Source organism: Triticum aestivum, chromosome 7D (assembly GCF_018294505.1).
Source record: "Triticum aestivum cultivar Chinese Spring chromosome 7D, IWGSC CS RefSeq v2.1, whole genome shotgun sequence".
Classification (NCBI taxonomy): domain Eukaryota; kingdom Viridiplantae; phylum Streptophyta; class Magnoliopsida; order Poales; family Poaceae; genus Triticum; species Triticum aestivum.
Window position 1 is genome coordinate 565,943,610 of NC_057814.1, and position 20,569 is coordinate 565,964,178.

General features: G+C 49.3%; 1 pseudogene; it reads left to right on the forward strand.

Annotated features, from left to right (window-relative positions):
- The first annotated feature begins 18,651 nt into the window (after positions 1–18,651).
- LOC123169275 (vegetative cell wall protein gp1-like) lies at positions 18,652–19,951 on the forward strand (annotated as a pseudogene).
- Positions 19,952–20,569: the final 618 nt, after the last annotated feature.

Consider the following 20,569-nt stretch of genomic DNA (forward strand, 5'->3'; position numbering starts at 1 on the left):
CAAGTATCCCTTTATGCTATTCAGAAATTCTATATCATTTCCAATCAGCAATATGTCATCCACATATAATATTAGAAATGCTATAGAGCTCCCACTCACTTTCTTGTAAATACAGGCTTCTCCAAAAATCCGTACAAAACCAAATGCTTTGATCACACTATCAAAGCGTTTATTCCAACTCCGAGAGGCTTGCACCAGTCCATAAATGGATCGCTGGAGCTTGCACACTTTGTTAGCTCCCTTTGGATCGACAAAACCTTCCGGTTGGATCATATACAACTCTTCTTCCAGAAATCCATTCTGGAATGCAGTTTTGACATCCATTTGCCAAATTTCATAATCATAAAATGCGGCAATTGCTAACATGATTCGGACAGACTTAAGCATCGCTACGGGTGAGAAGGTCTCATCGTAGTCAATCCCTTGAACTTGTCGAAAACCTTTTGCAACAAGTCAAGCTTTATATACAGTAACTATGTAGACATGACCGAGACACGTCTCCGGTCAATAACCAATAGAGGAACCTGGATGCTCATATTGGTTCCTACATGTTCTACGAAGATCTTTATCGGTCAAACCGCATAACAACATACGTTGTTCCCTTTGTCATCGGTATGTTACTTGCCCGAGATTTGGTCGTTGGTATCCCAATACCTAGTTCAATCTCGTTACCGGCAAGTGTCGTTACTCGTTCTGTAATACATCATCCCGCTACTAACTCATTAGTTGCATTGCTTGCAAGGCTTATAGTGATGTGCATTACCGAGAGGGCCCAGAGATACCTCTCCGACAATCGGAGTGAAAAATCCTAATCTTGATCTATGCCAACTCAACAAGTACCATCGGAGACACCTGTAGAGCACCTTTATAATCACCCAGTTACGTTGTGACGTTTGGTAGCACACAAAGTGTTCCTCCAGTATTCGGGAGTTGCATAATCTCATTGTCATAGGAACATGTATAAGTCATGAAGAAAGCAATAGCAATATACTAAACGATCAAATGCTAAGCTAACGGAATGGGTCAAGTCAATCACATCATTCTCTAATGATGTGATCCCATTAATCAAATGACAAGTCATGTCTATGGCTAGGAAACTTAACCATCTTTGATTCAACGAGCGAGTCAAGTAGAGGCATACTAGTGACACTTTGTTTGTCTATGTATTCACACATGTACTAAGTTTCTGGTTAATACAATTCTAGCATGAATAATAAACATTTATCATGATATAAGGAAATATAAATAACAACTTTATTATTTGCCTCTAGGGCATATTTCCTTCAAGTGCTGCCCTCCCTCCGCTCACATCATGTGGCATCAATGATGGACACTGCATGCTCTGGGGCGGCATGAATACAGCGCGGTGCTTGGCGCATGCATTGGAAGGAAAGTGTGGTGGGGGTTGGGCGCCCAATGTTTGTCTCTGGTTTACGCAAGAAAACACGTCCGGACCGTCCTGCAGACCGATACAGGCCCGTGTTGGTTGGCTTCCGCGGTCCGAACAGTGCTGTGCGGATGCATGCGAGTGGTTTGGGGGTCCGCCTTGAAGATGCCCTAAGGATATATACTATAACAGTATTATGAGGGCTACGAGGAGATGTTTACCAACACCAGCCAAGAGATGTTTGCTCATCGTGTTTTTTTTGGAGGGGGAGGAGGTTGTAGGCTTCAACCTCTGCGTGTCTGTGTAATGCACACAACTATTTCTTATTTAATTAGCATAAGGAAACAAACCCAAAAACATCAACAAGCAAAGTATAGGCGCATAATCCATGTTGAAAGTATCAGTTTTCCAGTGAGAAAGAACTTGGTAGGTCTTTCCCCGCGTTGCTGTCATGGGCGAATTAGGCAAACCCTAACCGCCACCCCAGGCCCATCCCATCGCTCTTCCTCCCCTCGCCGTCATCGGATGATGCCACCGGGCTAGGCCCGACCGGTTGACGGCATCGACGGGGCGTTCCCTCGCGCTGCTGGGCGTGCCCTCGGTGGTGGGAGGCTCGGCACGGGTGCCTATGACACACGACCTTGGTGGCGGGGTCCCGGCAGCCCCGATCTGGTAGACCGCGTGGTGCCCTTCCGGTCCGGCCTCTGGATGACGACTGTCGATGCTGGTTCGGCGACGGGTTGCGGATCTGGCGCCTCAATCCAGAGTGATGGAGTGGGGTGGCGGCCCCTCCTCCTTGTGCGGGCTAGATTCAGATTGATGGCATGTTGGTTTTGGCCTCTTCGTGTGGCGCTGATGTGACTGGGTCCGGATTTGGCTGGTGCTGGCTAGACCTGGCTTGCCGACCTGCCGATGGCGCAGCCATCAATATAGCGCCAGGGGTGCGTGGGCCAGCGGGTTTGCAGATCGGCTGCAGGTTTTCCTGCTGGTGGGTGGTTATGTGGAGTGTGGAGGCAAGTTGCTCTGGGCGATGGCCTACGTGGCTTGTGTCGACTCTGACGACATGGCTTCCGTGGACGTCGTTTTTCCCTCCTGAAGAGTTGTCGTGGAGCTTCTAGCCTTGTCCATCCTCGGGGTCGTCTTCGAGTGAAAGCCGATGGCCATATTCCAAGGTCGGACAACGGCGTTGTTTCCACGTAGCATCCCCCTTTGGGGCGTCGTCTTGAAGATTTATTCCTCCCGTGCTTTCCCTGGACATCACGGTTGGCTCCATCCCAACCGATGATGCGAGTGGTTGGGGCTTCGACTCATGCAGCGACGATGATGATGGCGTGCGGAGCTGGGCCGTGGCTTGTCCTTTTGATGTCGGCGGTCCGGTTCGTCATTGGGTGCGCCTATGCTCGTTTCTCACTGTGACAGAGAGGTCGGAGTTGCGTGTGGCAGGAACCATGTGGCAACGATGACTCTATGAGGGCGGTTTCCAGCGGACGGTGCTTTCCAAAGGTTGTGTTGGACTAGGTCAGTGTGAGGCTTACAACTTTCTCCCGTGAAGTGCATCAGCAAAATCAGAGCTACCTACCCTTGACATCGGCGGTCAATTGTTTGGCTTTTTCCTTAAAGTCCTCGTGTGTCGTTTATTCGACGGGGTCTTGATGGGTTGTCTACGGCGAAATCAGAGTTGCTTCCTCTGGGAGAGGTGACGATGATGACATTGCAGGCAACCTCAATGGTGTCCTCTGCTCGGCGGTGTGTATGGTCCTGTGGGTGCCAAGTTGTATGTGTGCCCTTCTTGTGGGCGTAATGTAACGGCTTTCGCCTAGGTTTTCGTTAATTAACCAGGCAACTATATTCTATCTTTTTTAATTAATCGGGCCCTAAGGGACCGTGTTTCAAATAAAAGTACGGGCGTAGGCATCCACAAGATATAAAATTAGCACCTACAATCAATTCAACTTTCGCATCAACGCCTTCAAGAAGGAATAAACATCCTTGTGTTATCGCCGTCACGTCCGGCCAAAGACGTCATGCACAAGAATTTTCATCTAGTTGTGAAAACCAACCACTGAAGCTCAACACAATAGTAAGGAGGCAAGCCTTCAATAAGGTAACGACGCACTTCCTTTATTGTCGAGCCCGACCAATGAAGATCAATACAAGATTTTTCACCCCGGAATGGAGCGTTGCTCCAGTCACCATCTTTATGACGGATCTTCCAATAGTTGCATCGAAATTGTTTTGCACACGATCTTTGTACATACGATCTGACGTGTCTTCACTAGACAACATGCTGCATTGATTTTCTTTTCCCGATGAAGCTGGTTGATTGGACGAAAGGACATGCAACCGCACATCGTATGTGTTTCCGACATGAAAATGTCGTACGTATAGCAGCTCTGTAGTTGCATTGGCCAGTACTCCTGTTAGTTTGGGAAGACATGGACGTCTTCCCAACTTAGACCACCGCCTCGACCGTTGGGAGGCCGCCCATGTCTTGGGGCAGATGTGGCCACTGCCACTCGAAATCGGTGAGTCAACCTGCACCATCCACTATATCACTAGAGTCGTTGCCCCGGTGCTAGATGCTAATAGGAGCCGTCGGTGCGTCCATGTGCCACTTGAAGTCTACCTTCCAGGACGTAGGCATGGCAGATATGGCCCAATGACGCTTGGAAACTCCCTTCTGCGCCACAAGCAGCGAACGCCCACAGGGACATGCTTGCATGTGGACCGCCGCGCCTAACCTCCTTGTCGTGGTCATCAAGGGTCGCCTGCCCGTCCGCATAGACCAAGGGAGGCCAGTGCCACCTTGTTTTGTACTCGATTAATGCGAACACGGCCACCCATGCCACTGCTTCCAACGAAGGCCGTCGTCACCGCCATGACCCCCAACCGTTCCATCAGCTACACCTCCTCGCCCACAAGCTCGTGTGCAAGCACCACCGCTGGTGACAACCTCCGTTCCAAGTGCCTCAAGAGTTGTAAGCTGGCGCGACGATCAACGCATGTTGACGCGCTAGAAGTGTCCCATTCGAGACATGATGGTTCATCTATGGCATTGATTTTGATGATGATGGTATCTAGCGATTAGAAGTGTTGCGTCATTATCATAGGGTGTTTCCTTGCTAAGGTTTGTGTAAACTCTTCTTTCTATCAATGTATCGAGGCATAAGGCTTTTGCCTTTCTTTGAAGAAAGATAAATGATGATTCGCATGTTTTACCCGATTTATGTATATATTGTGTGGTGCGGCAACCAATCATATATTAGCCCTACCGTAGTGCACAGTAAAGCAGATCACCACTTGTGTTGGATCTCCCAGAAACATACTTCCTACGCATGTTTGCATCCTGATACCTCCAATGCTCAAATATCATACTAATGAGTACATAGACAAATGGACGAAGCACTAAAGAATGTAAATCATTCTCATCATAGTGATATATCAACTCAACTGCCTAATCACACATATATATTGGACTGGGTTACATGCAACTATTGTGTATATATGCAATATCCAAGCTCTCATCAAAGTAGCTATAGCACTTGGCAATATATAGGCAGGAGAACGGAGTAGTCTAAAGTGTGAAGACTAGAGGTAGAGTAGTTGAAGAGAGTAAAAGTGAGTAGCATAAATGAGGGAATTGATAAGATAACGGGGGGAGAGTAAATGCAATAATGAATTATAAAAATCAACACATTTTTACAAGACAGCCACAAAAATACAATTGCATTTTTCTTTTCAGAATTGGACATTCATGAAGATTGGTATTTTTCTATTGGAACATGGAGATTACATGTCTACATTAATCATATACCAAACAAACTACAACTTATTTTGCACACTCCTAACTACGGTAACACGTGCATCTGCATCTCACATATTTCTTTTTACAAAAAGCCTCAAAATTTTCTCTGAAAAGGAAGATACGGTAGAGCTTACCAGCCCAGGTTCGAATGCCACAAGCATAATTTTGTTGCAAAAAGAAAACATTCCAGACATCAAGAACGAACCTATCAATAGAAAATAAAACTCCCTGCCAAACACAATATTTATTATCTTCGCAAACGATACCATTTTTTTGCGTGAACGGCAGGTGCTCTGCCTTTGCATTATAGAAGAGGGAAAATGGTCCAGTTAATAGGGAAACCGGACCCGAAAACTATACAACGCGCGGTTAATATGGGAAACCGGCAAAAACCACACCCAACAACTCATGGCACATCATCTGTGCCGGAAACAAGAGCCCCCAGACCTAGGAACGGAGGCCATGCCTTGTATCCAACAAAGACGAACTCCGCAAACACCCACAAACTCTCTACAATGGCAGCACACCGAAGTGCACCCTGGCAACAGAACTGGTCAAGCATTGGCCTAAACTAATGCGCGCACCGCCTCGATCACCTTGGGCGTGTGTTCCTTCTTGTACATCTGCAGATAGTGTTGCATCTTCTCATTCAGGTCTTCCTCAGATGCTTTTCCTTTGCTCTTGAGTGTTGGAACCTCCCCAAAGGCCTCCGCCCGCCTATACTCCGCGCGCTTGGCTACAGGAATGTCGCAATCTTTGTTTTTCTTGTCCAAACGACAGCTTCGTCGCTCAAAGAGAGAAGGGGCAGCCTCTCCCACCTGCAAAACTTGCGGCGAGCTCGACGCAGTGAGAGCAAGCTCTTCGAGGAACTCCTCCCACGGAGAGGAGGCTCTCCCAAGAGGCTCATCTGCACCCATCTGGATCAGCTCCTTTGAAGGCTTCCCGGTGCAAGGAGCACTGGAAACCTTCGGCTCCTCCAGTGTCGACATCCCGGGTAGGACAGAAGCCAAGTCAGGAGGATCATCCTCGAGCATGACCTTTTCCAAGGCAGGTGGATCATCAACGGACTGAACCTTCTCACTCAACTCAGCTGAGCAGCCAGCCACAACAAGCGCACTGCAATCCTCACCAACGGCCATAGCAGGAGGAGCAGATTCAACATTGGCAAGGTCTTGGCTGCCCCCGATAGCTTCCATAGGTTCCCATAGGCTTGAGACTTGAGCAGTCCAACTCTCCACAGCAGCAACCAAGTCTTGAAGAGGCTTGAACAGCACCTCAAGACGAGCAGCGAACAAGGCCTGTAACTCAGCGCCGAGCGCCTCCGCCTGAGCTGCAAGGAGAGGCCGCAAGGGCTCCAAAACAGTAGGAGGCACGCCGGGGACAGCCGCCGGCACGACACCATCAGTCGCAGGGTTGTCTTGATGAGAGACCACCGAAGCCCAAGTGCGACCAGGTCGATGAAGTGGGGCTGGAGGCGAGCCGCTGGAGGGGGGAGGCCGCTGACGAGGCCCGGTAGGCGCGAGGGGGGACGGCGAGGTTCTGAACCGGCAGGATGCCGTGCCAAGCACTCCCGCTCGCGATGCCCGGAGTGGCCACATCCCAAGCACCGGACAGGGCCGCGGCAGCCCGCGACGAAGTGGTCCGACGCCAAGCACCGAAAGCAGAGGCCGAAAGTCCTCTGCTTGAAAGTGCGAGGCAGTCCAGCATCCTTCCTGGGAGGGGGAGCAGCCACCTTCTCCAGGCTCGGGCGGCGCCGTCTCCCAACCTCCACCCAAGCCGGGGCCAGAGCGGCGGGCGCCGGGTCGGAGCCGCAGGGGCCGGAGCGGCCAGGTCCGGGGCGGCCGGGGCCAGAGCGGCCGGCGCCGGTGCCGGAGCCGCAGGGGCCGGAGCGGCCGGCGCCGGTGCCGGAGCCGCAGGGGCCTGAGCGGCCGGCGCCGGGGCCGGAGCAGCAGGGGCGAAAAGAACGACCGCCGGAGAGGAGCGCGGGTCGGGATCCGGGTCAGGGCCTTCATCCCCGGCCGGGCTGGGAGGGGGAGGAGGAGGGGCGGCGGCGGGGGAGGCGGCGGGGGCTACGGGGGCCATGGGCGAGGGCGGCGGAGGGGGCTGCGCAGTGGCGGCGGCGGCGGCCGCCAGCGGAGTCGCGGGAGGCAGGACGACTTCTACCTCAACTTCGTGGATTGGTCTTTTGTCCTGTAAACGATACCATATTCACTATGCTCCACGTAGTCTAGGAAGACCATGAGATGTACGGCTGTGCCTCTGGCCAATGGACTTCTAATATAAAACGCCTGCTTTGTACAAGAACTCTAGTAAGATATCAGATTTCTAGAAAAAATAAATGTCTCACCCATCCATCTGTACTGCTGTCCACGAGATCCGTATTAGGAGCAGTAGATTCGCCACATATTAAATCAGCATGAACAGAGTAATCTCTGCTGGACATTTCTCTCTCAGTCACGTCCTGTCTCTCACCCTCTCATTAAATATTCAGCATGCACATGCACAAACAGCACAAGCAAAGCGCTATCTCTCTCACAGTTATTTTTCCACTTGCAGACTTTTTCCTTAACCAGCTAAAGAAATTCTCTCTGTCACACGGTTTCTCCCTCCCACTTTGATAAAAAAACAGCTCAATCACATAGGATACGGCGCTCAAAACTGTGCTAGTACCTCAGTACTAGTGTGTTTATTTCCCATTAGTCAACGGCAGTGCTTGCAGCAACCCATCTCTTTTCCCTCATCACACTCCGATTCTCTCTGATCGAATTTCTCTGACATGCATGCGCATCATAGTTTCTCTCGCCTCACGCTCTCTCTCACAAGCGCTCTCTCTCCTCACGCATGATTCCTAGGTAGACAGCAGAGGAGACATCAATAGTGCGCATGCACCTAATCACCTGGCATCATGTCCAAAGTGGCTGGTCCAGGGCGCAAATCTCACTACAGTTTGATGGTGTGGTTAAGGGGGTGCAGCATGGTGCACGGAGCCTGGGTTTAGCCACTACTTTCCCCAAAGGAAAAGGACAACGACGAATACAAGTATGCTCAGGAGCATTAACAAAACCCTAGAAGGCACATGAAAGCAAAAAAATAATGGAACAAAGATTAGAGTTAACGGAGTGTTGATACTCGATCAGAGAACCGATGCAAAGAAAAAAGGAATCTAAAGATGAAGACTTCAGCTGGTCTAGTGTGTAGTCGTCGCTAAATGGTATATAGATCTAGATGTAATTCTATTACTTCTGGTATTCTTTGTACTGCTTTGACAGTTGATGAATAGATCAGACAAAAATCCCGCAATATAAATGTAGACGATGTCGTCCCTATCACCTAGGTGTCCGGCACAACAGCGCCATCCAGTTCCATGTTGAAAGGACCCCCTGCTCCCTCGCCCTGGACCAAAGGGCGCCACACCCTTGGATGATGGGCATCCTCGCCCTAAAGTTTTGACTCATTATAACCATAGTTTTGGAAGACGTTAGAAGTTTTAGTTAGCTCAAGGCCCCTTGTATATGTTTTTTGCTACATGTGCAATTGCAAACAGGACCCACCTATTAGGAATCATGTCAGCATGATCAACTAACGGATTAAAGCTACCTGCAATGTATTACACTAATATGTGATGTTTTGTCAACAAACCTCAAGAGTAGGTAATCTATGCAAATTCGACCCCGAAAATTGGCGATTTCTGCAATTTTCTTGAGAAAAAGGTAGTAAATTATGCATATGTACCCTCATGTTGTCGGACGTGACACAAAGCAAAGCAGGTGCACGCAGAAGTTGCGAGCATAGTTCGTTCGTTCACCTCGCAGCATGTATGGTGATGTCACAAATCGCTTCATAGCAAAGGCCTAATTATGGGCAACCTACGCATGCCTTACGAAACATTTGAACTAACTCATTCCCCCCCCCCCCCCCCCCCCCAGTGTCCCCTTCCTTCCCCCGCCGCCTTCCGACCAAAGGGAGTATACAATTTCTCCCTTTAATTCATATATGCTACTTCCGGTCCGGGCATAAGTGGAAACCCATCGATCTCGGGATCAGGACTCGAACTTAGAAGCTCTTCCTCTTTTAGCAACCGGATTGCTCCTCGGCCCTGACTCGTCTTCTCCTTGGTACCTATCGCTATTGAACTTCGGTACCTATATTCCTGAAACAAGACAGACCTTCATGAAGACCTTCTATTTTGGAACCCATAACCTTTCTCTGCAGCATTGGAACCAAGATCGGGCTTGGCATAGTTACGAGGTTCCCGTTCTATTTAACTAACACTAACTGAAGCTAACCAGAAGCTTTCTTCTCATGCGACTCTTGGATCGAGAAGAGGCTGCTGGACTGGACCACGGCTGAAACTCCGTATGAGGACCTCCTTCCCTTTTGCTCTGCCCACTCTCCGTTCACACAGTTATCAAAGCGGAGGAAGGGCGGGCAGCAGGTACCACGAGCCCTCTGTCCCACACCACAGGTTCCCCTACAGCTACCTTGTTACGACTTCACCCCAGTCGAAGACCCCACCGTGGTATGCGCCAATAAGACCACCAAAGGCCTTTGTGGCACTAGTGCTACACAGAAGTCATGGGTGATCATTGGTCCGATGCTTCGAGCGAAATCAATTCCCAGGCCCCCCCCCCCTAAATCTCCACTGGGGTGGTCCCAACCCTCCCCCTGACTCGAATCCTGATCCGCCACATTAGATAATAAGGGTGTGCTTGGTTGCCCTCATTGTCTTCTGTCTCTTTGCATCAGTGACTCACTTGGGCATGGGCCGAGTAAATACATTGTAAAAACCATGTTTTGTGTGTACACTACTAGGGAAAAGTGTTGGGGAACGTAGTAGAAATTCAAAATTTTCCTACGTGTCACCAAGATCAATCTAGGAGATGCTAGCAACGAGAGGGGAGGAGTGCATCTACATACCCTTGTAGACCGCGAGCGGAAGCGTTCAAGAGAACGGGGTTGATGAAGTCGTACTCGTCGTGATCCAAATCACCGATGATCCTAGCGCCGAACGGACGGCACCTCCGCGTTCAACACACGTACGGAGCAGCGACGTCTCCTCCTTCTTGATCCAGCAAGGGGGGAGGAGAGGTTGATGGAGATCCAGCAGCACGACGGCGTGGTGGTGGAAGTAGCGGGATCCCGGCAGGGCTTCGCCAAGCGCAAGCGGGGAGGAAGAGGTGTCACGGGAGGGAGGGAGGCGCCAGGGCTTGGGGTGCTGCTCCCATGCGCCTCCCCACTATATATAGGGGTGGAGGGGGCTGGTTTCTTGCCCTCCAAGTCCATTGGGGCGTTGGCAAAGGTGGGGGAAAGAAATCCCATCATTTCCCTTCCCCACCAATTGTTATCCCCCTTTTTTAGGGATCCTGATCTTATCCCTTCGGGATATGATCTTATTCCTTCTAAGGTGGGATCTTGGTGCGCCTTGACCAGGGGTGTGGGGCCTTGCCCCCACTACCCACGTTCATGTGACGTCCAAAATAGGACTTCCCATATATAAATATTTACCTCCGGACCATTCCGGAACTCCTCGTGACGTCCGTGATCTCATCCGGGACTCCGAACGACTTTCGGATTTCCGCATACTAATATCTCTACAACCCTAACGTCACCGAACCTTAAGTGTGTAGACCCTACGGGTTCGGGAGACATGCAGACATGACCGAGACGACTCTCTGGTCAATAACCAACAGCGGGATCTGGATACCCATGTTGGCTCCCACATGTTCCACGATGATCTCATCGGATGAACCACGATGTCGAGGATTCAATCAATCCCGTATACAATTCCCTTTGTCAATCGGTACGTTACTTGCCCGAGATTCGATCGTCGGTATCCCAATACCTTGTTCAATCTCGTTACCGGCAAGTCACTTTACTCGTACCGTAACGCATGATCCCGTGGCTAACTCCTTAGTCACATTGAGCTCATTATGATGATGCATTACCGAGTGGGCCCAGAGATACCTCTCCGTCATACGGAGTGACAAATCCCAGTCTCGATTCGTGCCAACCCAACAGACACTTTCGGAGATACCTGTAGTGCACCTTTATAGCCACCCAGTTACGTTGTGACGTTTGGTACACCCAAAGCATTCCTACGGTATCCGGGAGTTGCACAATCTCATGGTCTATGGAAATGATACTTGACATTAGAAAAGCTCTAGCCAACGAACTACACGATCTTGTGCTATGCTTAGGATTGGGTCTTGTCCATCACATCATTCTCCTAATGATGTGATCCCGTTATCAATGACATCCAATGTCCATGGTCAGGAAACCATGACCATCTATTGATCAACGAGCTAGTCAACTAGAGGCTTACTAGGGACATGTTGTGGTCTATGTATTCACACATGTATTACGGTTTCCAGTTAATACAATTATAGCATGAACAACAGACAATTATCATGAACAAGGAAATACAATAATAACCATTTTATTATTGCCTCTAGGGCAATTTCCAACAAAAAGCCTAGCAGTAGCACTGGTTTTTGGCCTAGCAATAGCGCGGGGTGCCGCGCTACTGCTAAGGCGCTACAGGTAAAGGTTAGCAGTACTGTTGGTTTACACGCGCTACTGCTATACGTACTTAGTAGTAGCGCGTCTTGCAGAAAGCGCTACTGGTAATTACTAGCAGCGTGCCTCTCTGTCCACGCTACTACTATTATTACGTATTTTATTTCTTTTTTATTTTATGTCGTATTCATACACCATTATACGAGTTTTTATATAGTAGCAATTTAGAGATTGCTTTTACATCATAATGAGTTATTACATCACTGGGTGAAAGAACCGCAGATTAGTTTCAAGTGGATGGATTCTAAGTGATCAAGTCATGGATTGTCATGAATGATATAATAACTCATCATCATCATCATCATCATATCATTAACAACTTATCATCATAATACATCATTGTCATATAACAACTCATGATCATCATTTTCGTCCATGAGACATCATATAACAACTTGGTCACTAGTCATGATCACAACTCCTCACCATCATCATCAACTCTAACACATTGTAGCAAATAATAACACATTGTACCTAGGAACTACTCCTCTCTCATAGGACATACTAACCTCTCTAAGGTAAAATAGTATAAAATAAGATAGGCCCTGACTCTCCATTATGGAGAATGGAGACTATCCCGTCTCTAATTCTTGCGCTTCGCACAATGTTGCTTCCAAGTAGCCCCCTATGATTGTCCATACTACCTCCTTCCACCTATATAGGGCCTAATGCATTTTTCGAGGCTAACTTTGACAAAATGTTAGAGCAATAATATATGACATGCATGTTACACAAAGCATACCGTCAAATTCGTATGTGAAAGAAGCTTCCAATGATATAATTTTCACATTATACATCTCATGAACTATTAATATTATCAATAGTCAAAGGCGGTCTAGAAAAACGCATTGGGCCCTATATAGATGGAAGGAGGGAGTACATTTTTTTCATTCTTTGATTGTCATGTCTTCATCGGTTTTAGAAATCAGGTATGAACAGCAGTGAAGCCTAGGATGACCTGGACGTAAGCTAATAACATCAAGGCGACCTTTCGGAAACATCAGATGAGGCACACAATCCTTCGGGATTTTCTGTTGAAAAACATAGTAATAACGTCGTAGTTAGTAATGTAGTTTAACTTTAGAAGAATTTATGCAAAAGATGCACGGATGTCGTAATAGTAACAAATCTTACCATGACATCTCCATGGATGTTACCTTAGTTCAACACGTGCACTAGTGGCACGTATTGACCATAAGATGATCTTTCTCCTAATAAGTTAATTCTGCGCCATCAGTGTAGTAGGTTCTATCTACCATCTTCCGTACATTTGTTGAAGAATGAAAATAAGTTGTCAACTATTATGAAATAAATAATATAAATTTAAATATGTTTAAGAAACTCACATAGCGGTAGAATTGGAAGCGTATCAACAAGGCCCAAATGTCCATATTCTCTTCGTCGATGTCAGGATCATCAAGATCCAAGGTGACAAGCATACCCTCATGAAATCATACGCCTTAAAAAGTGCTTCCCAATTCGGGCAACCAAAATGGGATACACTCTCGGAATTGTATAGATTTATAGCAAAATCATAACCATGATGGGTCCTTAGGTGAACTATCTTTGTCTCCATATTTTCATGATCTTCAAAATGCAGCTTCTCCAAGACATAGCGTCTTGCATGGCATGGGATAAGCTAGTCGAATTGTAAAAGAGAAATTACATGTTGAAGAAGCAGAAGTCGTGCTTAATTATGAAAAAACACTTGTCTTCATTGCGTACCATTTCAACATCGAAGGTCTCCTGGAGCTTAATACTGAAGCGCCAACCTTCTACCAGGTGAGGCCTGTCGCAAAGACCCCGGTCATCGCCGCACTAGTTGCACTCCGAAAGCCTATCGTCGTCGTCAGACATTTCCTATGTTCATAATTCAAAGATTAAACTTGTACAATTCAATATATGTACTACAAAAACTAAATTAGATCATTATTATTCATCACGGGTTGACTATCGGTCTGTCGAGTCTTTTCTTGAAAACTCTCAGCTCACGTGGTGTATATATTCGACTGTCGGTGATGGTATCCTCCTGCCATTCCAAAGTGCATTACACCAAAATGTCTAGCACCTTGGAATGAAGAAGAAGCTACCCACACAACAATGGTCGGGATTCCTCGTCCTTTCATATGTGGTGGAGACTCTCCCTCACTGATTCCTCTCTGACATTTGCGACAGCCGGTAATGATCGTTCTTCTCCTCCTTCCTATGCATTACCAAATGGTATATCACGAGAAAGAAGAGGAAGAACGACCACCACGACAACAGTCGGCATTCTTCTTCTCTCATATATATGGTGGAGTCCCGACAGACTTAAAGTCAACCCGAAATGTTGTTTAGTTATCTTTTTACAAACTCCGGGCCACTCGGTATTTTCTACATATTCTAGCACAAGTCATGCCAAAATTCACGGAAAAATCCTGCATGACCTTTGCTAAAAAGGACATATATCGAGCGCCTGAAATTTGCCGGAATGGAAATTAATCAACACTCCAGCAAAACGTAGGCCACTGTGAGGTGTTCCCTGCAAAAATAGGCCAATTGGGCAAGCACTAGTACTACACAACACTACATATCACATGTCTAAATCTCCATCATATTTGAAAGACCTACGTTGAAAATTTTCTATTCCATGAAAATTGTCACAGCTACTCATGTAGCCACTACTCTACTACAACTATCAAAACATCTACATCATCATTGACATGGGGATTTGGCTGGTCTCACCTCGAGGTCGGAGGGGTCGGTGGCGGGGATGATGTAGGGGCTCCTTGATTTCTGCAAAAAAAAAATATAAACAAAAACATTATTATCCTCATCTTAGGACTTAGTGAAACCCTATAAGCTATGAACTAAACATTACTATGCTGATTCAAAAGACCTACATTTCCTAAAAATTTGTAAACCTAGTTCTAACCCTAACAGCTATCCATCCATCCATCTATCCAAAGCATTATTAAAAAAAACCTAGTTTAATCCATCTATCTATCCAAGCATTACAAGAAAAAAACTAATTTCATCCACCCATATATATGAACACCTAGGGTTACATATATCTACATTCTATTGTACTCACAAAACCTATTTAGTGCTCTAATGATGATTGGGAGATGGTGGGAGGGAACCCAAACATTTCAATGGCTCTTAGAACCCGAACATTTCATTTGGTTAAGAAGCATAACTAATTTTCTTACTAAAAAAATTCATACCTAAATTTTCTTACTAAAAATTTCTTTTACTAAATTTCTCATATGGCATTCCGATACATTTCTATATTGAAAAATTTCTATACCTAAACAATTATATTACTAATATTTCTATTCAAAAGACCTAAAATTTCCTATTCTATTCAAAACACCTAAAATAGTCAAAATAAACTATACATTTACTCAAATGACCTACAAAATTATTCAATTAAAAACCTACATTCTATAATGTCTACATTCTAAAACCTACATTCTACAATAACAGAAAGAGAAGGGGTGGAGGGAGGAGGGGGGAGGAGGGAGGGAGGGAGGGGGGAGGAGGGAGGTAGGAGGAGGTACCTCACTGGAGGTGGCGTGCGGGCGATGGCGCGGATGGTGGCGCGCCGGCAGCGGCGGATGGTGGCGCGCCGGCAGCGGCGGCTGGTGGTGGCACGCGGGCGGTGGCGGTGGTCGATGGTGACGGGCGAGGCGGCAGGCGATGGCGACCAGAGAGAGCGAGAGAGGTGGAGTGAGAGTGAGAGTGTGGTGAGGGAGAGGAAACTGACGGCCTGGATAAGGTGGTCTTACTAGTAGCGCGGGTTCGGAGCCCCACGCTACAGCTAACACTTTAGGTGTAACGCGTTTCGGCAAACCACGCTGCTACTAAGGCTAGACCCGGGGTGTGGCCCACTTGGCAACAGCGCTTGGGCCATGGGCCCGCGCTACTGCTAAATATTACCTATAGCGCTCCCTCTGTACCCTCACTGCTGCTAGTTAGTAGTAGCGCCTACTTTAATTTAAGCAGCGCTACTGATAAGCCTCCACGTATAAGGTTTTCCCTAGTAGTGGTAGTTTGGTTGCCTGCATCCTCCCAGCCTGGCTAAGAAGAAATGCACGCATGGTGTTTGGTTGCAGGCCTATTCTAGCAAATGTTGAATATGTGGTGTTTGGTTACATGCAGCACATGTGATCAGGTAACCTCTTGTTGGAGTGGTGAGATTACCAATACACTCGAAGGCACAACATAGATAAACATGCATAGCATAAACCCATAAATAGTCTCAACAGACATTCAGAGGCAGTTAAGCAACAAACAATTGTGGGAAAATATTAACATCGTACGCAAGTCTTGAAGGTTGCGAGATAACTTCCTTGGCAACCCTCCTCGTGCTTCTGGCACTTGTTTACCACCTCGATGCCATCGTCGTTGAAGAAGATCACCTTTAGGGTGTTAGCAGTCGCCAGCTTGAAGGTGACGAGGTATCTGATCTTGATCTGATGAACAATGATCAAGGAGGGCCAACCCTGATCAAGGGAGAGCCTGGCGGTGATCATCCGGGCCGTCACCTTCCAGACGCAGTCGGTGTTCATCCTCAACACGAATTCCTCGGGGTCGATGGCCAAGTACTTGGTGAACTCGCCTGGCATCCGAAGCACTCCAGCTTGGGTGCAAGGATGACCTTTCAAAACTGGGTTGGGTCAGCGTCCTCATGGAAATGGCCATAGTTCCTCGGCCTCTTGGGGGCACTACAGAGGTCCACCACCGCCTTGCCCTTCTTGTCGACCACAACCTCCTTCCCCTTGGAGGAGTTCCCAGAAGCAGCCTGGTCGATCTGCATATATGAATAAGAGGTCAACGGAGGGGCACATATGAACATAAGAACAAGAGAGGTCAATGCATTCATTCATCTCACCAACATAATTAGCCTCCAAAGCCCGTATTTATCTACCACCGCACTCCACTACCTCTTCCAACCACTACTCTCTTTGTCTTCTACCATCTTTCTTCCACAACTCTCTCTATCTCACCAACGCTCCACCGCCATGAACACCTTTCCCCAATGGCCTTCGACAGAGGGCATTCCTCCTTGGGTGCTCGCTCAGCGACCGCACCAAGTTCGCGAAGACCATGCAGGTGTGCTCTCGGTTCACAAGCATGGATGAGATGCATAAAAAGGCAGACATTGTGCTGTTAAAGGCGGTGAAGAAGGAGTTGAAGAGGCTGATACCTGAGCTAGTAAAAGGCGCTATGTCAGTGGACACGCTGCGGTGGGCGATGTATGAGGCTGAGTCGGTCGATCAAGGTCCGAGAGCAGGATGGGCCAAGTACAGACTTGGCAGGGCTCATGATGACCAGTCGGCCATCGCGCTGGCGGCGGCCGCCATCATTCTGGAGGACGGCCATGTGCTGGTGGATGCTGCCAATGGTGAACCGGTCAAGCCTCGGGACACTAGAATGCTGAAGCGGTGGAGGTGGTGATTAGGGCGCCTGAGCAAGGATATCGTACGGTGCCATTGGAGGTCGATGATTCAAGCCTTAAGGCTACCGCCGCCTCCAGAGTCATCGCGGCTGGGATGCAGTGCTTGTTGGGATGGATGTAAGCTTGATTTACACCCTCCCCCTTAGTGAAAATCGCAATCAATCCCGTTTGAACAACTCAAATCCCTAATTGGATATACCTAAATCCAGTACCAAATTGAACCCGAGAAATAGATTGGATGCCTATTGTGTGATGCGTAAATCGAATGCGGGCACGATTTACCGACTCCATCAGAAACAGAGGGCTTACCACCACTGATGAACGCCTGTCAGTGAGGTGATGAGGCCAGTGATCGACGTCGGTGCTTGTCGCCCATATCTTCACTCCGACGCTCGCCGCTGTTGCTCATCGTCCAGATCCTGTGCTCGGCACCGCTGATGTGAGAGTGGAGAGATGGAAGAGTGGGTGGTGAGAAAAGGGTGAGGGGAGTTATGGTGCTTCGGGAAGCAACGCGGTGTCTCAAGCGTGGCTCCTCACGTGCAGCCTCCGACGCCCACCTGCCTCGAGCTGTACCGCTTGGACCTGGCTATGAAAAAACGGCCGATTCGGTCGTTCCTCCTCAGCCAGGCCCACATGTGTTTTAAGATCCGTGCGGACCAAGATTTTGATGCAAGACAGGCAATCAAACGGGACAAAACTGCATCACGCGGGCTTGATTGGATCTAATGCAGGCAACCAAACCCCCTACCTAAAACCCGTGGTTTGTTTTATGTAAGTCTAGCATTGCTCCGAAACTTCCAAAATATTTTCTCTCTTCCACTCAGAAACAAAGAAAAGGATCATCCTTCCCTAAAAAGACAAAAACAGAGGATCATCCTCACATTTTCTTCAGACCAACTCAAACTCCACTTCCCGCTACTAGCCGGATCGTGCCTACTCGGCGAACATACAGACAGACATAACGACCGAAGCCGCCGACCGAGGCATAATATCGGCTCCCCGTCCCCGGTGCCGACGTGTGTGCGGTGGACAGCATCTCCCACGTCGACTCATCACTCCTCGGACAACGACGCCGCCCGCCAGCATACGTACACGAATTTTCGCCGGCAAACCGTGTTGGTTCCGTCGGACGGACGGACACCCGTCCGCTCCCCAGCCGCGCGTGCACCCAGGGGCATAGACTAGACTTACTATTCCGGCGTCAACCGGCGATTCGTCAAGGTTCCAACCCGAGCGAGCCCCTGAAGCTTTCAGTCCCGTGAAAGGTACGTCGAACCGTCCTGATGGACACGATGCCTTGGCGAACTTGGCCCCGGGTGGTCGACGGGGCCTGACACGTCGTACGTAAAGTCGCAGTTCCCTTGCGTTCAGCTCGGAAGATCGCCCGAGCCGAGCTCTTCAAATACCCCCAACAACCCTTGTCTCTTCCTCATCCCAAGCTCACCGCACCACACACGCCGATCACAAAGCACACTTGCAAAAGTTGCACTGCTCGAGCCCTCGTGTCGAGTCATACACTTGATATTTGTTAGTGCAGTTAGGAACTGGTAATCTTCCAGACATGGCGAGTCCTCGTGGTCTGGCGGGGCTCCTCTGCTTCGCCCTCGCGGCCGCGGCGGCGAGCGCGGCGCAGTACCGGGTCGGCGAGCAGCGGGGGTGGAGCGTGCCGGCGGCCGGCGCCGAGCCGCTCAACACGTGGTCGTCGCGGATGCGGTTCATCATCGGCGACCAGCTCCGTAAGTGCCACGCCCGACCCAACGATCGAACAAACGAGGGCTCCTCCTGGCCATGCATGGTGAACTGACTCGGTGCTGCTGGTGGACCAGGCGGCGTACAACGCGTGCAACACCACGACCTACGTGAGCAAGTTCCAGGGCGGCAGCACCGTCTTCACGCTCGACCGCTCCGGCCCCTTCTTCTTCATCAGCGGCAACGAGGCCAGCTGCAAGGCGGAGCAGAAGCTCATCGTCGTCGTGCTCTCCGTCGACCACACCCCGCCGGGCCTCCTGCCGCCGCCCCCTCCTCCCTCCATGCCACCGTCGTCCGCGCCGCCCATGCCCAGCCCGATGTCGCCGCCTTCCATGACGCCGCCGTCCGCCGCGCCCATGCCCAGCCCGATGTCGCCTCCTTCCATGACGCCGCCGTCCGCCGCGCCCATGCCCAGTCCGATGTTGCCTCCTTCCATGACACCGCCGTCCGCCGCGCCGATGCCCAGCCCGGTGTCGCCGCCTTCCATGACACCGCCGTCCGCCGCGCCGATGCCCAGCCCGATGGCTCCTCCTTCCATGACACCACCATCCGCCGCGCCGATGCCGAGCCCGATGTCTCCCCCTTCCATGACACCGCCGTCCGGCGAACCGATGCCCAGCCCGTCGTCTCCGACAGCTGCTCCCGGGGCAACCCCGGACTCGCCACCGCCGACGACGAGTCCAGCTCCGTCGCCGGGTACACCTGGAGGCGGATCATCGCCGGGCGCCCCTGGATCCGACACGAGCAGCCCGCCGGCGCCGGCCGCCGACGGGGCGAACTCGACCACGCCGGGAAGCGCGGCTGCTCCGGTAACGGCAGGCCTGATCGGCACGCTTGCAGCAGGCATCGGCTACGCCATGCTCGCTATCTGAGTGCTCTTTCCTTTTGTATAGTGTGTAAATTGCGAGATGCCCACTCGTACTCTGCAGAGGATTTACCTTTGTACGTATTTGTTTTCCGATGGTGAAATTATAATAAAGAGATACGTTTGAGCATTTTATATTCTTTTTTGAACGATGCTTGGATCCCGAAGGACCAAGAAACTTCATTAACTAAAATTATTGAACTTGGAACAGCGGTACAGTGCAGTTTACAACACGACCGAAAGTAAAGAGGAAAACGTACAGACTGATCATGACATTTGGAAGAAGGTCCCCAAAAGAGAAAGAGAACTGCAATCGGGACATGAGCATCCACTTCGCTTAGAGCGTCTCTAGGTAAACTGGGTCATCGAATAAAATAACCGTCTATTTATGGGATTAAGACGATTTTCGTCTCGAATAGATCTTGTATATTCGATCATTTCAGAAGAAAAAAATTACGGGATCCTACATATTCCGGACCGTTTCAGCTATATGTATGGGATTGTGGCAATTTTTACAGGGACTTGAAAAACAAGAAACAATTGGCGGGAGAACTTTGCCACGGTCTTCCCCGAGTGCAACCTCAACATCGTCGCCGTTGAAGCTTTTTTTCGGCTTTGCGCGTTGTCGCATATCCTGGCTTCACCGCTTCATGCAGCTCGCCGCCGCTATTTGCAGCTCTCGTCGTGGTTGCAGGCGTGTAGCATCTGCCATTGACTGTCGCCAACAGTGCCACAAATTGCTTG